Genomic DNA, 16,187 nt, shown 5'->3' with positions numbered 1-16,187 from the left:
CTTGAACTCTGGGCCTTGGTGTTTTCTCTGAGCTCTTCAGCTCAAGCATAGCACACAACCACTTTGAGCCACTGTACCACTTCCAGTTTTCTGGTGATTAATTGAAGATAGAGTATCATGGGCTGGCTTTGAGTAGCTAGGGTTATAGGAAAGCCACTGATGCCTGGCTTTAAAAGCATTTTTTTTTTTTTTCAGAAAAGAAAGTAAATGTGGGCTAGTGGATAAAGTGCTTGCCTAGCATGCATGAAGACCCGGGTTCGATTCCTTGGTACCACATACATAGAAAAAAGCCAGAAGTGGTGCTGAGACTCAAGTGGTAGAGCTCTAGCCTTGAGAAAGTCCAAGGACAGTGCTCAGGCCCTGAGCTCAAGCCCAGGACTGGAAAAAAAAAAAAAAAAAAAAAGAATGTAAATGTATTTAGGTAACTGTTAAAGATCTGTTATTTTTATAAGTTCTAGTGGTTCATATCTCTCTTCCCTCAAGTCCTGTGGCTTGAACTTAGGGACTGAGCTCTGTCCTTGTATACTTTTTGCTTAGGACTAGGGTTCTGGTACTTTTCTACATTTCTACTTGCAGCTCTTGCTGTATTGCTGCTAATGAGGAACCAAGCCCAGGGTTTCATGTATGCTAGGCAAGCACTCTACCACTAAGCCACACTCCTGGCCCCTACCCTTGTTATTCAGGAGTTTGATATTGAGGATAAATGTTAGAAGCTAGCTTAGGCAAGAGTGAAATTCTTACATTCAAATAACCAGCTTAAAAAGAAAACAAAACAAGGGATACAGGACCAGCCTTGAATTAAAAAACCCTGCAAGATAACAAGATTCCAACTTTTAAACAGTACTACCAGCACAAATGAAATTGCATTATTTTCATAATAATGTGCTGTTGGTCATGACTGTTCAATGATAATGAATCAGTAATAAAGGTATCTTCAAACAAAAATACATAGAAATAGAGAGCTGGTGTGTGCTAGCTATGAACAAAAAACTCAATGAAGAATTCATTATTCAAGCTTAGTGCTGATGTCTAATTCCTATAATCCTAGCTATGCAGGGGGCTGAGATCTGAGGACCAGGGTTTGAAGTCAGACCAGGCAGAAAAGTTCATGAGACATCTCCAGTTACTCACTAGAAAATAGGAAGTGGCATTGTGGCTCAAAGTAGTAGAACACTATTCTCCTTCTCCTTCTCCTTCTCCTTCTCCTTCTCCTTCTCCTTCTCCTTCTCCTTCTCCTCCTCCTCCTCCTCCTCCTCCTCCTCTTCCTCCTCCTCCTCTTCTTCCTCCTCCTCTTCCTCCTCCTCCTCCTCCTCCTCCTCCTTCTTCTTCTTCTTCTTCTTCTTCTTCTTCTTCTTCTTCTTCTTGTTATTATTATTGTGGGTATGGGGTCATGAGCTTTAAATCAGCATGGGCACTGTTCTTGAGCACTTTAGCTCAATGCTATCACTTTACCCTTGAGACAAGCCCCATTTCTCATTTTCTAGAGGTTAATTGGAGATAAGAGTCAAAGGTTCTTTTGTGCCTGGGCTGGCTTTGAACTTTGATCCTCAGATCTCTGCCTCCTGAGTGGTTAGGATTATAGGCATGAGCCACCGTGCATGGCAGAAAATTATTCTTGAGTAAAAAAGCTCAGAGACAGGGTTCAGGTTCTGAATTCAAAGACCCTTAACCAACAACAAGTCATAGTTCAAATTCCAGTACTAAGATAATAAAACACACTAGAAAATTAGATTTTCTTTTTTTTTTTTTTTGCCAATTGTGGGACTTGAATCTCAGGGCCTGAGTACTGTCCTTGGACTTTTCTTAAGGCAAGTCCTCTACCCTTGAGCCACAGCACTACTTCTGGCTTTTTTCTTTGTATGTGGTACCAAGGAATCAAACCCGGTTGGTTCTTTGTGCATGCTAGAGCAAGCACTCTACCACTAGGCCAAACTCCCAGCCCTTGATTGTTTTTTGAATAGTACTAGGTTTGAATTCAGGCCCTCATGCTCTTGCTTGGTTATTTATCATCATTTCCATAAGGTTTTGTTAAGGAGAAATGATTACATTTTTGGAATCATTAACATTAATCATTAAATTAACAATATAATTGAGAGTTCTATGCCAGAGAATCATTTCTCCTGAATTCCACATGTCAGGTCTTGAGGCTTGCCCTGAAAAAGCAGAAAAGCATGTTAGATCAACTTTGGAGTGCATTCAGGTTTAGAGGAAGAATTAGGTGATGGTACTATTTGGATCCAAAGAAAAAGAACAAAAATTATGGTCAGAATAGAAAGTTACATTAATTAGCCCAGTGTAACTAATCTTAACTAATGGCAATCTGCTGATTTTATCTCAGTCATTAAGGGTATCAGACACATTTTGTGTATTCATGGTTCTAGAAACCAAGGAAATAATCTCTACATACCACTTTTTTTTTTTTTTTGCTAGTCCTGGGCTTGAGCTCAGGGCCTGAGCACTGTCCTTGGACCTTCTCAAGGCTAGAGCTCTACCACTTGAGCCTCAGCACCACTTCCGGCTTTTTCTATGTATGTGGTACCGAGGAATTGAACCCGGGTCTTTGTGCTGTGAATGCTTGGTAAGCACTTTAACCACTAGCCAAATTCCCGCCCCCCCCCCTTTTTTTTTAAAATCATCTCTCAAGGATAGCATTTTGCCACTTGAACCACAGCTCCATTTCTGTATTTTTTCCCGGTTAGTTGGAGCTAAGAATAGTAAAGACTTTCTTGCCTGGTCTGTTTTTGAGCTGTATTCTTCAAATCTTGGCCTTTTCAGGAGTTTGGATTAGAGGTCCTTGGTCATATATCACTCATAATGATATTGTGTATTTATAGCACTGAAATAACAGGACTAGATTCAGTTCATCAGTATCACAAAAGGAATAATATATATGTACATATATGTTATATATATAATATACAGAGAAGGAGGAAAAGGGAAAGAAAAGGTAACAGAAAAAAAGAAAAAATATTTTTAATTTCCATTAATAGTATTTTCGACAACTGAAGTAAACTCAGTTGTTTATTCAAGGACAGTTGTGATACTTATGATGACCAAGTAGCAAGTTTAGCTGAGTTAAAAAAATTAATCATTTTGTGGGGCCGGGAGTTTGGCCTAGTGGTTAAAGTGCTTGCCTAGCATGCATTAACACCCGGGTTCGATTCCTCGGTACCACACATAGAAAAAAGCCAGAAGTGGTGCTGAGGCTCAAGTGGTAGAGCTCTAGCCTTGAGAAAGTCCAAGGACAGTGCTCAGGCCCTGAGCTCACGCCCACGACTGGCAAAAAAAAAAAAAATTAATCATTTTGTATAGTTTTAGGTTAGGAATTTATTATTCAAATTGAAATAGGTTATTGGTAATGAGTCCTGTGTCCAGACATACAATCTTTCTTTATCTTTTTTGAAAAAATTTGTTGGTATAAAGTATAAAGGGGTTACAGTTAATATTCGTCAGGTACTAGGTGTATTACTTCTTGCACATTGATACCCTTCTTATGTTTTTGTCATCATTTCTTCTCCCCCACCCTTTTTCTTTTTTTTTTGGTGTGGGGGGGCAGTCCTGGTGCCTGAGCACCAGACTAGTGTTCTACCACTTGAGCCTCAGAGCACCATTTTCAGCTTTTTCTTTTTCTTTCTTTTTACATATGACTTATAATTTATATAAAACTAGTTGATTTGTAAGGAAAATCTTCAAGACTTTCATCAAATTTTATTTTCAATATAACACTATGGTTGTAGTTAATAGATGAATGCAGTTCCAATATGAGTATCAATTTATATATATTTATTTTTGCCAGCTCTGGGCCTTGAACTCAGGGCCTGAGCACTGTCCTTGTGCTTTCTCAAGGCTCTACCACTTGAGCCCCAGCACTATTTCCAGCTTTTTTTTCTTTTCATCTATGTGGTCCAAAAGAGTTGAGTGTAGGTCTACCTAAGTCTTTGTGCATGCTAGGCAAGCACTCTACCACTAGGTCAAAGTCCTGGCCCCTTTTTTCTTTCTGTCTTTGATTTTTTTTTTTTTTTTTTTTTTTGCCAGTTGTGGGGCTTGAGCTCAGGGCCTTCACTCTGTAAGGACTTTTTCAAGGCTAGAGATCTACCACTTGAATCTCAGCAAGTCTTTTGGCTTTTTTTTTTCTATGTATGTGGTATCTGGGTCTTTGTGCATGCTAGGGAAGCACTCTACCCCTAGGTCAAACTTCTGTCCCTCCAATACTTTCCAAAGGAAACTCCCAGTGCCTTCTTTATCTTTAATTGCTTTTTAGATAATTATGATACAGTGTATTAATGGCTCAGGTCTGTGTAGCTACTGAGGAGGCTTAGATCTAGAAGTTTGAAGTTCAAAGTTAGCAAGGGCAGAAAGTCAATGAGACTGAATCTCCAATAAAATGGTGAAGTGCTACCTAAGAACAAAAAAATGTTTCAGAAGGGAGAGACCAGAAGTTATAATTCTAACCAGGGCACCACCATGAACAAAACAAAAAAGACATTTAAGTATAATTAATATTTTAATATTTTAATTTTTTTTAATTGAAGGAAGAATTTTGAAGATAAAATGTCATGGTATGGCGCAGGTTGTTTAAAATCCCCCAACCCCCCCTTATCCTTCCAGTTAGTTAAACTACATGTATATACTTTGACAACTTTTTGAAACCTAGTCTTTGTATTGTTTTGAACTCAGGGCCTGAGACCCTCTAAATCCCCCCCCCCTCTAGTCCTGGGACTTGAACTCAGAGCCTAAGCACTCTCCTTGGGTTGTTTTCAAGGCTAGTGATTTATCAACTGAGCCACAGCACCATCTCTGGTTTTTCCTATGTATGTGGTACTAAGGAATCGAATCCAGGTCTTCACACATGGGAGGCAAGCACTCTACCATTAGGCCAAACTTCTGTCCCTCCAATACTTTCCAAAGGAATCTATTTCTTAATTCCACACTTTCCTTTTCTGAGGCTTTTTTTTTCCTTTGTTCAGTCTTGGTGCTTGCACTCTTGGCCTAGACGTTGCCCTTGAGCTCTTGAGCTCTTTAGCTCAAGGCTAGCACTCTATCACTTGAGCCACAGCACTTCTGGTTTCTGGTAGTTCATTTTAGATAAGTCTTATTCCTGAGCTTGTTTTGACCTGCAATCCTCATATCTCAGCCTCCTGAGTAACTAGGATTACTGGTGTGAGCCACCAGTGTCCAGCTTTTTTTTTTTTTGCGGGTGAAGGGGCTTGATCTGAGCACTGTCCCTGAGCTCTTCAGCCCAAGGCTACCATGTTACCCTGGAGCTGAGCACCACTTCCCATTTTCTAGCGGTTAATTGGAGGTAAGGATTTCAGGTCATTTTTGTGCCTGAGCTGGATTTGAACCTTGATCCTCAGATCTCAGCCTCCTAAGTAGCTACCATGCCTGCACCGCAGACTTTTTTTTTTTAAACTTAACTTTGTTCTTACTGGTTTTCATAACAATTGGCTAAGAGCAAAGCTATGTCTTATTCCTTTTCCTTAATAAAAATGTTTCCTTTTAATGAATAGCACACTTGATAAAAAAATATTAATTTTTATAACACAAAACAGTTTTTACAATGAGCTTGTAATGAACCTGTTCAGAAAATTTTAAGGTACATTTAAATTAAAAAAAAAGAAAACTATGAGGCTGAGAATTTGGCTTAGTAATAGAGTGCTTGCCTAGCATGTGCAAAGACTTGGGGTTCGATTCCTCGGAACCACATGGTAATGAGGAAGTAGAAGTAGAAGTGGTGCTGTGGTTGAAGTGGTATAGTGGTAGCCGTGAGAAATCCCAAGGACAGTACTCAGGCTCTGAGTTCAAGCCCCAGAACTAACAACAACAGCAACAAAAAATCCATAAGTTTTTGGATCTCCAAAGGCAAAAAGAGTTTAAGATATTTTTGCTCACTGGATCAAACCATGTGGTAATGCAAAAAACAAAATCAAAAAACAAAAAAAGAAAAAGAAAAAGAACCCTCCCCAGCAAACCCCCCAAAACTCGGCAATACCAAGGCCCCCCTCAAAAAGACAAAACATTAGATTTAGACATCAAACAGAATTTAACAGAATCTCCATGCTTTAATGAACATTAATAACAAGAACAGAAAACCCTTAAAGCATTTAGTGGTAATGAGACACATGATTATATGGATTGATCATTTCACACCTAGAAGCATTAAGAGGTGTAATCTTGCTGGAGAGTGGTGGAGGGAGGGGCGCTTTGCAGAAAACCCACCATGTGGCCTTTGAATCTTCCTAGGTGTCATTCACTTTGGCCTGTAGAGAGAATTGGGGCAGAGGGTGGACAAACAGGTTTTTTAAAGAGAGAAAGCAGCACTTCTAACATGTAAACATTTGAAGTGGAGGATGGGACACAATGTAGGCACTGAAAGTGAATGTTTGAGCAACTGAGGAAGGCCAGGACAAATAGAGGGGGTCTCTGGAATGGAGGTAAAGGAGGGCTTGGGTATAGGGGACCTCAGACTCCTTAATGTTTTGTTGGAGAGTTTAAATTAGTAAGAGTAAAATCAAAGGCTCTGAATTGATGCCAACTCTGGCCATTGTTTACACATGGTAAGGCCAGATTTTGGTAGACAAACAAGCTAGGTTTGACTGTAAATCAGTCAGCCCAAGCCTTAAGATTACAGACATGACCTGTCTTCCAGATGTCCCCGAAGCTTTGGGGAAGACTCCTATAGTCCCTGAGGACCTTGCAGACAGGGTGTGGGGAACTTTCAGGGTTCACTAGTCTATGTGAGTCACCCCTGCCACAGACCTCAAATAGTTACCTTATCCTGAAGGTTTTTGGGTTGTGGGTGGAGTCAAATGGCCTGAAGATGTAGATATCAGAGTTCAGGGACAAAGAAGAGTGGACAGTAAGAATATGGAGAAGGCAGAGGTGCACAGAGGGCCCTGTATTCCTGATTGGGAGAGGTCTCAGAAAGAGAGTGAGGGTGAAAGGCTCCATGAGATGACCAGGAGGTGAGTGGAGGGGACCCAGTTACCCGTGGCACTTGTCTTCTTATGAGTGTCAGCACCGTATGTTAGGAAAATGGAGGAGGAAAGAAGGAAACAAGCAGACTCAATCTTTTACAGGCAAGTACTGTTTATTGAGGTAGAACAGTAAGGAGCACATCTTTCCCCTGGGCTTGGAGACTGTGTCTGAGCTGGGACAGAGACAGTGATCATGTAGGCCCAGGGGCCTCCTCTCCAGTAGCTTAGCTTGTAGCTTAGCATGCCCTACATAAACAACAGTCAGCACTGGCCCAGGGCCCCTTCCTCCCTTCCCATAGTTTAGCATGTCTTACATAAACACAACACCAAGCCCTGATTAGGGCAGTAACTTACCCTTTACCTCTGGATGGCACTCCCCTGTGTAGCCACAGTATTCTCCCAAAGTGACCTTCAGGTCTGAGCAACTACACACTCCCTTATCTGCCATTTGGAGATTATCTGTAATGCATAAATCGGAGCTTGACCTCAGGGCTTAGACAATATCACTAAGCTTTTCTTAATTTTATTTTTAAAAACTTGTTTTTATAGTTGAGGGTTATATTTGCCAATAGTTTATTTTTTTTTATTAAACACAGGGCTTGAACTCAGCCTAGGCGCTGTCCCTGAGTTCTTCAGCTCAAGACTACCATTTCCCTTGAGCCAAGCTGTACTTCCTGTTTTCTAGAGGTTAATTGTAGATAAGAGTCTTCAGTTTCTTTTATGCCTGGCTTTGAGTCTTGAACCTCAAATCTCAGCCTCCTGAGTAGCTAGGATTACAGGCCTGAGTTACCACCTTTGGGCTCCCTAAGCTGTTTTGCTCAAGTCTTTGGAGAAAACAAACTTCGTGAGCCACAGTTCTATTTCTAGACATTTTTTTGTTGTTGATTATTTGGAGATAAAGAATTAGGTAGACTTTGTTACTAGGCTACCACCTTTTCCCTTGAGCCACAGCCCTGTTTTGGTTTTTCTGGTGGTTTGAGATAAGAGTCTTCTGGACTTTAGTGTTTGGGCTGGCTTTGAACCGCAATCTTCAGATCTCAGACTCCTCAGTTAGGATACAGGCCTGAACTACTGTGTCCAGATTGTAACCTCATTTTCATTTTCCTGCTTTTAATTTGTAGTCCCATAAGTAAACAGTCCATATTGCTCCTCAAAAGTCCTTGTTTGGGGCTGGGAGTTTTGTCTAGTGGTAGAGTGATTGCCTGGCTTGCATTAAGATCCAGGCTTGATTCCTTGCTACCACGTACACAGAAGAAGCCAGAAGTGGTGCTATGGCTCTAGGGGTAGGGCAGAGCTGAAGAGCTCAGGGACATATAGGCCCAGAGTTGAACTAGCAGGACCAACAAAAAAAAAGTCCTTATTAGTCTTAGGCTTGAATTGCAATGGAGTTCAGAGGTGGACAAACTATGAGACCTCCTGGAACACGATTGAGATGTTAAGAGTTTATTAAGCAGAAATATCCCCCAACATCTCGATCTCAGAGTAAAGCAAAAGCAGGCAGGTTTTAAAGAAGGCCAGCAAACATGCTGGAATAGTTCATACCATGAATCTCACAGGGGCTCCATACTGTAAATCTCATAGTTCTTTATCTATAGTCAAGTTGTATCTGGCAGTAGGTGCCAGAAGGTTTCAAGATAAAGCCTTGGTGAACAAATGGCAGGATGTTAAGTCTGGGTAAACAATGACTGAGGGAAGGTGGGGAAGGGGAGTAAACCATTGCAGAGGTGAGCAGTGAAAGGGAAAGGCTCTAAACTGCAGTCCCTAATTTCCATAATTCCATTACAATAATACATCTATGTTAAAACAATAATACATTTTCCATTCCCCACATTACATATTATAAAATATATCCAAGTAAGTACAGTGACTTCATAGGAGAGCTCTTGAGTCTTGTGTTATTAAGCATACTTTGTCAGAATTGATTTTGGAGAAGTTCCAGAGGCTAAGCAGAAATGCTGGTCTTGATCTCATCTACTTGCTTTCTCCATATCTCCCCCCCACCCCCGCCAGAAGACTTGAATTCTGAACTTGAGCATTGTACCTGAGCTCTTCTGCTCAAGTTACCTCTGTACATTGTACACAGGTGAGGAGAAATGCCAGTGGTACGAAGAATCGAACCTGGTTTTTAGTGCATGCTAGCACCCTACTACTAGGTCAAACTCTCAGCCCACATCTCAGGTTCTTTAGAAGCTAGGGTTATATGGTGAACCAACCACCTTTGCCTTTAATATTTTCGGATGTTACTGTTAAACTTGTTTGTGTTAGTATTAAAGTTTTCATTCAGGAATTGATCAGTTAATGTTCTACCACTTGAACCAAAGCTTTTTTTTAGCACTTTGATGGTTAATTTTTTTTTTTTGTAGAGTTTTTTTTATTTTGTTCCAGTCTTACTCTTTTTTTTTTTTTTTTTTTTTTTTTTTTTGCCAGTCCTGGGCTTGAGCTCAGGGTCTGAGCCCTGTCCTTGGACTTTCTCAAGGCTAGCACTCTACCTCTTGAGCCTCAGCACCATTTCCGGCTTTTGTCTATGTATGTGGTACCAAGGAATCGAACCCGGGTCTTCGTGCATGCTAGGCAAGCACTTTAACCACTAGGCCAAACTCCCGGCCTCCAGTCTTACTCTTGTACTTAGTTTCTGAGTGCTGTCCTTGAGATTTTAGCTCAAGGCTTATGCTCTACCACTTGACTTACAGCTCTGCTTCTGGTTTTTAGTGGTTAGTTGGAGATAAGAATCTCCTAGACCTCCTCAGCTGGCTTTGAATTTCTGTTTTCAGATCTTAGTCTCCTAAGTGGTTAGGATTATAGGGCCTGATGTTTGTGGATATTAGAAAATAGGAATCTTGTAAAGTTTTAGGTGAGGAAAGAGCACACATGGAGAAATAAGGCAAGTAGCGAAAGTTTATTGGGCGTACCCTCCTGGGCGAACCCGTTGGGTGAAACCCAAAATGCTGTACCAAAGGTCTGGTTGCAGCTGGACTTTTATGTGTGAGGTAAAAGCAGAATTATTAAATCAGTAGAGTCTCATTCTGGGCAGCTCCAGATCAGCTCCCTTGGCTAGGGAGGTAGTATTTCTGTACAAGGGAGTAGTCTCAGCTGCCTCCCCTTCCCCTCGTGTCCTGACCAGTCTCATAGATGATCCTGCCAGGAATGGCCTTGAACTACCACCCTGAGATCTCTCAGCCTCTTGTGAGCTTCATCTAGGATTATAATTATAAATGTACTTGAAAGTATCGTATATTCCTCATCTTTTATCTTTTGTCCTTTTCTTTTTTCCCCTCTTTTGGTCCCAGTATTGGAAGTTGAATTATTCAGGACCTCACTTGCACCCCCCCTTTTTTTAAGCATTTCAGATTTCAATCATGTGTGCTTTTCAGATTTGTTAGTTTTTTTGGAGACGAGTCTGATTTGCCTGTTCTGGTTGCCTTTGAACTTTGATCATCAGATCTTAGTTTTAGGACTTATAGCCATGATTCATCAAGGGTTAGGTGTAAGTTACTTTTTTTGGTTGGGTGTGGGATTTGAACTCTTGGCTATGGATGCTGTCCCTGAGCTCTTCGGCTCAAAGCTAATACTCTGTCATTCTGAGCACAGCACCACTCCCAGTTTTCTGGTGGTCAATTGGAGATAAGAGTTTCATGGACTTTCCTGCCCTGGCTGGTTTTGATGTGAGAACCCCAGATCTCAGCCTCCTGTGTAACTAGGATTACAGGTGCTAGAATTATAGTCAGTACCTGGATTGGCTGTACTCGTTTATCTTTTACATTTTTACTTATTGTGTCTATTTTTAGAATGGTAACTACCATAAACCTTTTATAAATGTTGGATTTATGTAAGGTCAAAAAACTCATTTTATGTTCAGTTGAAGATTATACCTTAAGGTAATTCTGACTTAGGGAAGTATCATAAGAGTTAGTTCGCCTGTGTGTGGTACAATTGTCATCTGTCTGGCAAGTGAATGATTATGAAGAAAAAGTGAGAATCTGTTTTAACTTGAAGGAAATCAAGTTTAACAATTGTCAACTCTTGAATAATTGTATTCTGTAACAGAAGAATTGATCTATAGCTTTCCAATGTGTCAGAATTTATTGAAAAACTAAATTCAAAAAACTATGTGCTTTCTTTTTGGTCTGGTGGGTCTTGAACTTGGGCCTACGTGTTGTTCCTGAGCTCTTCAGCTCAAGGGTACTGCCCTACTCCTTTTTTTTTTTTTTTTTTTTTTTTTTTTTTTTTTTTTTTTTTGCCAGTCCTGGGCTTGCGCTCAGGGCCTGAGGACTATCCTTGGATTTTTCTCAAGGCTAGAACTGTACCACTTGAGCCTCAGCACCACTTCTGGCTTTTTCTAAGTATGTGGTACCAAGGAATTAAACCCAGGTCTTGGTACATGCTAGGCAAGCACTCTATCACTAGGCCAAACTCCTGGCCCCCTACTCTTTTAGCCACAATACTCTTTCTGGTATTCTAGAGTATGTGGTACTGAGGAATCGAACCCTGGTCTTTGTGCATGCTAGGCAAGCACTTCCATACTTGGCCAAATTCCCAGCCCAACACAGGCTTTTTTTAATTGTTAATATTGTAGATCACATATTGTATTTCATAATAATAAATTGTTTTCTCTCTGTGTGTGTGTGTGTGTGTGTGTGTGTGTATGAGTTTATATCAATTCTGGGAGAGCCTTATGTTCTTGATTGGTTTTACTTGCCCAGGGAAACAAAGGCTGCAGAATTAAGAGAGAGTGTCTCTGGTAAAGGTACAGAGAGTGCTGGTACAGATATGGGAAGAAACTTTTCTGTAGGAACCACATAAGAATTCACGTGGAGGTCAAAGAGGTGAAAAGCAGGAGAACAGATGGAGAAAAGATGAGCAAATATACTCATAATATCCAATACACATACGTGAAAATGTGAGGCCTAAATTAATTTTGAGGTTTGATGAAATTCAGTAAAAAGTTATTTTTAAGCAGCCTCCATTTATAAAGTTCTGAGAAATCCCCTAACTACCTTTTCTCAGGAGAACTGCAAGATGCTAGAGAGCTAGCAAAGGCAATCAAAATTAATCTCTAGGATAGCAGCTATGTTCCACAGCTAACCTGTGGGTAACAATAACATTAGAACCGATAAGAAACTGAGAAATGTCTCCAAGTAAAGATCAACAATAACATGAGGCTGTAAGAATGAAAACTAAAACTTGTTTATTCTGTAAAAGCTGTGCTAATTCTGTACTCTGGGCATGGAGGACCAAGCTCGAGCTTGCTAATAAATGGCTCTTTGTTGCTTCCTTTGGTTGTGGTATCTGATGGTCTTTCAGGGGGATTGGGCACATCAAAAATGGAGCCAGATAAGTTAGGAATGGATGATGTTGGAAGTGATTCAAGGGATGACGCCAATCAAGATGCATTATGTGTATAAACTAATATGTTTTATACAAAAAATCATAATTAAAAGGGCAAATTAATTCTAAAGTAGTATTAGGTAAGAGAAACTTCACTAACTAGAGTCCAGCGACAGTGGCAGAGATTGGTTTTTATTTGCTAGTTAATCAGTATAAGGCTCTAGGTGATAAGGTTGGTTTGTCATATCTTAGGTTGGGGTTCTTTTGGTTGGCTTTTTTTTGTGTGTGTGTGTGTGCCAGTTCTAAGGCTTGAACTCATGGCCTGAGCACTGTCCTTGGGCTTTCTCAAGGCCTAGAGCTCTATGTGATGAGCCACAGCCTCACTTCTGACTTTTTCTATGTATATGGTACCAAGGAATTTTAACCCAAGTCTACCACTTGAACCACAATACCACTTGCTTTTTTCTATGGTGTGGTACCGAAGAATCGAACCTGGGTCTTCGTACATGCTAGGCAAGCACTCTACCACTAGGCTAAACTCCTGGTCCCAGTTCCAGCTTTTTTCTATGTATGTGGTACTGAAGAATCATACATGGGTCTTTGTGTATGATAGGCAAGCACTCTTCCACTAGCCAGAAAACCTGGCCCCCTATACTTATTTATTTATTTTATTTTATTATTTAGATAATACTTCATTAGTTTCTGTAATCAAACCCATGTAGATAAGACCTTACATACTTAATACAGTGTGTTTATGTGTGTACAAATGAATAAAAAGTGAAGTTTATTGTTTCTAGACCAATATGACTATTAATTTCTGTACAATGCCAACTCAATATGGTAAACTGGGATACTTTTTTCCAAAGTTGACAGCACAGCTAAAGTTTTCAAAAATTCAAATTATATATATGTATATATATTTATATTTATATAAAAAGATCAATAATAGCAGTATGTTATGCATCGATAGCAGCAACAGCTTCTCCAGGTTCTGCAGTCATCTGAAAAAAATTAGACATCCAGCACACTCCATTAATAAAAAGAAAAAGATGAAAAACAAAACCCCAGAAAAATGCGAAGTTCTGTTACTGTTGTGGTACCTGGCACCATTTTTTTTTATTAGCTTTTCAATCATCATCTGGAAAGAAAACATTCTTGAATAACATCATTAAAAACAGCTCTGATAAAGCACAGCCATTACTATGTGTCATAAAGCAGGTACTTATATTCACAGAGGGAATGATACAGTACTGTCCTACATCTATAATACTATAGGATACAACTAAAAAGGCATTATTGAGATTTGATTCTATTTTTCCAGCAGAAGGTCCAAAGGATGGTCTGACACAGCTCTGTAAAGAAATGCACTTTCTTAGATAGGATTTCCTTCCATTAATGGCACAGTTCTAATAACTCACTCTATCAGCCATAAACCATTTGAAAATGAAGGCGTAGGAGCAAGAAGAAAAAAAAACAAACCCAAACAACAAAACAAAAACCATACCCACAAACTGGATCCATACAAAGATGACTGAATGAAGGCAAGCAGGACTCAATCTAATAATGTTTTACCAAATCTGTTACATTTGAATGGTGAGAGCTGCACACAGGAGATGTCAAAGTTGCCAGACAATGCACATTTGGATATGTTCAAGGATGCTGACATTAATATTTAATCATTTGCTCACTCATCCAGGAGTTTTATTTTTTTAAGGTGGAAAACTACTGGCTGCTGCTTGTTTTCTTTGTTTTAATTTTTAAAATTGTTTTAAAGATGCTGTTTAAAGGCATTACAATTATATAAATTAGGTGAAGAGTATATCTCTTACCCCAAGGACAGTGCTCAAACCCTGATCTCAAGCCCTAGGACTGGTTAAAAACAACAACAACAAAAAGTACATCTCATATTGGGCAACATCACTGACATTCCCTTGCTCACTCTGAGGTTTAGCCTCCACTTCCTGTCAACAAGTTGTATAGTACCAAGGAATTGAACCAGGTCTTCGTGCATGCTTGGCAAGCACTCTACTACTGTGCCAATCTCCCCGCCCCGTTTTATAGTTTGTTTTTGATGTAGGATCTAACAGTTATTGGTGTGTGAGGGGACTTCATCTTAGGACCAGGTTGTTGCCTAGAACTTTTGTGCCCAAGGCTAATGCTGACCACTTAAGCCACAGATCCACTTCTAGCATTTTTTGTTGTTGTTGTTTTTATTTGCTTTTGTTTTTGCTAGTTGTAGGGCCTGAACTTTGGGCCTGGGTGCTGTTCCTGAGGTCTTGTCATTCAAGGCTACCACCATATCTCTTGAGCCACAGCGCCACCTACAATTTTCTGGTGATTAATTGGAGATCAGAGTCTTAAGGACTTCCTTGCCCAGGCTGGATTTGAACTGGGATCCTCAGATCTCAGCCTTCTGAGTATCAAGGATTATAGGTGTGAGCCACCTTTATCCAGCTATTTTATTGTTTTCCCTTAGTAATTGGGTTATTAATTTTTGGTTGCAGGTAGTGATTCAGGGTCACATTCCCTCAAAGGCTTTGAGTTCACCATTTGAGCCAAAGCTCTACTTAGCTTTTTCCTTGGTTATGTGGAGATAAGAGTTTAATATTTTTATGAGTGTTTCTACCTGGGCTTGTTTTGAATGGAGATCCTCATGTCACATCATCCTGAGCAGTGTTATTGGCATGGCATGAACCAGTAGTACCCAATTTGTTCTTTTTTTTTTTGAAGTTAGTCCAGATATAAAAGTCTACTGGTATAACCTCAGTGGTATAGTGACAGATGTGAGCAAGAAATTCCAGTGACAGCTCAAGGCCCTGAGTTCATGCCCCACTACTGTCACACAATATATAAAATACTGATGATTCTTTTTTGAAATATTTCTTACTGTAAAAGGGGATAAAATTTAATTGTTATTTTTCCTTTTCTAGCTTTATCTGCATATCAGAAATACTACAGTTTGCAGTCTGATTACTGGAAGGTTGGTACAAATTTGACTACCAGTTTTATTTTCTTTTGTAGATCATAACAAACACTTTTCATATTTTTGAACTTTTATTTATTTTTATTAAAATTTAAAAAATCTTTATACTAGTGTTGTACCAGAGGGATTATAGCTGTATAAATCAGGTAAAGAATACAGTCTGATCAATGTTTTTCCAGACGTCTCTTTTTTCCCACCTACTCTCACCGACAGATGTATTGTTATTTTCCCACATAGCGTCTACTACTACTGCTGCATTTATTCACCTTTTGTCCCTCCATTTTTGTGTCTCCCTTACCCTCCCAAAGACAGATAAAAAGAAAACAAAACAGCAATGAAGAAATCTCCTGTTTCTCTTTCTGTAGTTCATTTTGATAAATAATATTTTGTATGTTCACAAGCACATAGGCATTACACCTTTGTGTTCCTCCTTAGGTCTCATTGTGTGAATGCCTAGGGTCCTATATAGTTTATCATATTCCAGTGTTCTTTTTGTTGTTGGTGGTTGTGGGACTTGAATTCTAGGACTAGATTTTGTCCCTAAATTCGTTTTTTGTTTTTTGCCAGTCCTGGGGACTGAACTCAAGGCCTGATCACTGTCCTTGGGCTTTCCTCAAGGTTAGTGCTCTACCACTTGAGCAACAGAGCCACTTCTGGTTTTCTAGTAATTAACTGGAGATAGGAATCTCACAGACTTTCGTGCCTAGGTTGTCTTTGAACTGTGATCCTCACAGCTTTCAGCCTCCTGAGTAGCTAGGATTACAGGCATGATCCATCAGTGCCCAGCTGTATCAATGTGTTTTATATCTAGCTTCAACATATGAGAGAAAACATAGTATTTCTCTCATTTTATTAATCAGAAAATATTAATTCTAACAATGGAATATTATTTGCAGGGAAGG

At 39.7% G+C, this 16,187-nt stretch overlaps 1 protein-coding gene across 2 annotated transcripts in view; it reads left to right on the top strand.

The window, feature by feature from the left end:
• Window positions 1-16,187, top strand: part of LOC150040331 (histone demethylase UTY-like) — a 105,841-nt gene that overhangs the window by 1,720 nt on the left and 87,934 nt on the right. For both annotated transcript variants that reach the window (XM_090327360.1, XM_090327361.1), the window contains exon 2: window positions 15,233-15,282. The gene's annotated coding sequence lies outside the window, so the exon portion shown is untranslated. The remainder of the gene's footprint in view (window positions 1-15,232; window positions 15,283-16,187) is intronic.

This window comes from Megascapheus bottae, chromosome Y (genome assembly GCF_031878675.1).
Source record: "Megascapheus bottae isolate mThoBot1 chromosome Y, mThoBot2.hap1, whole genome shotgun sequence".
Taxonomy (NCBI): Eukaryota; Metazoa; Chordata; class Mammalia; order Rodentia; family Geomyidae; genus Megascapheus; species Megascapheus bottae.
The sequence above is the reverse complement of the archived record's forward strand: the minus strand, read 5'-3'. Positions and strand labels throughout refer to the sequence as shown.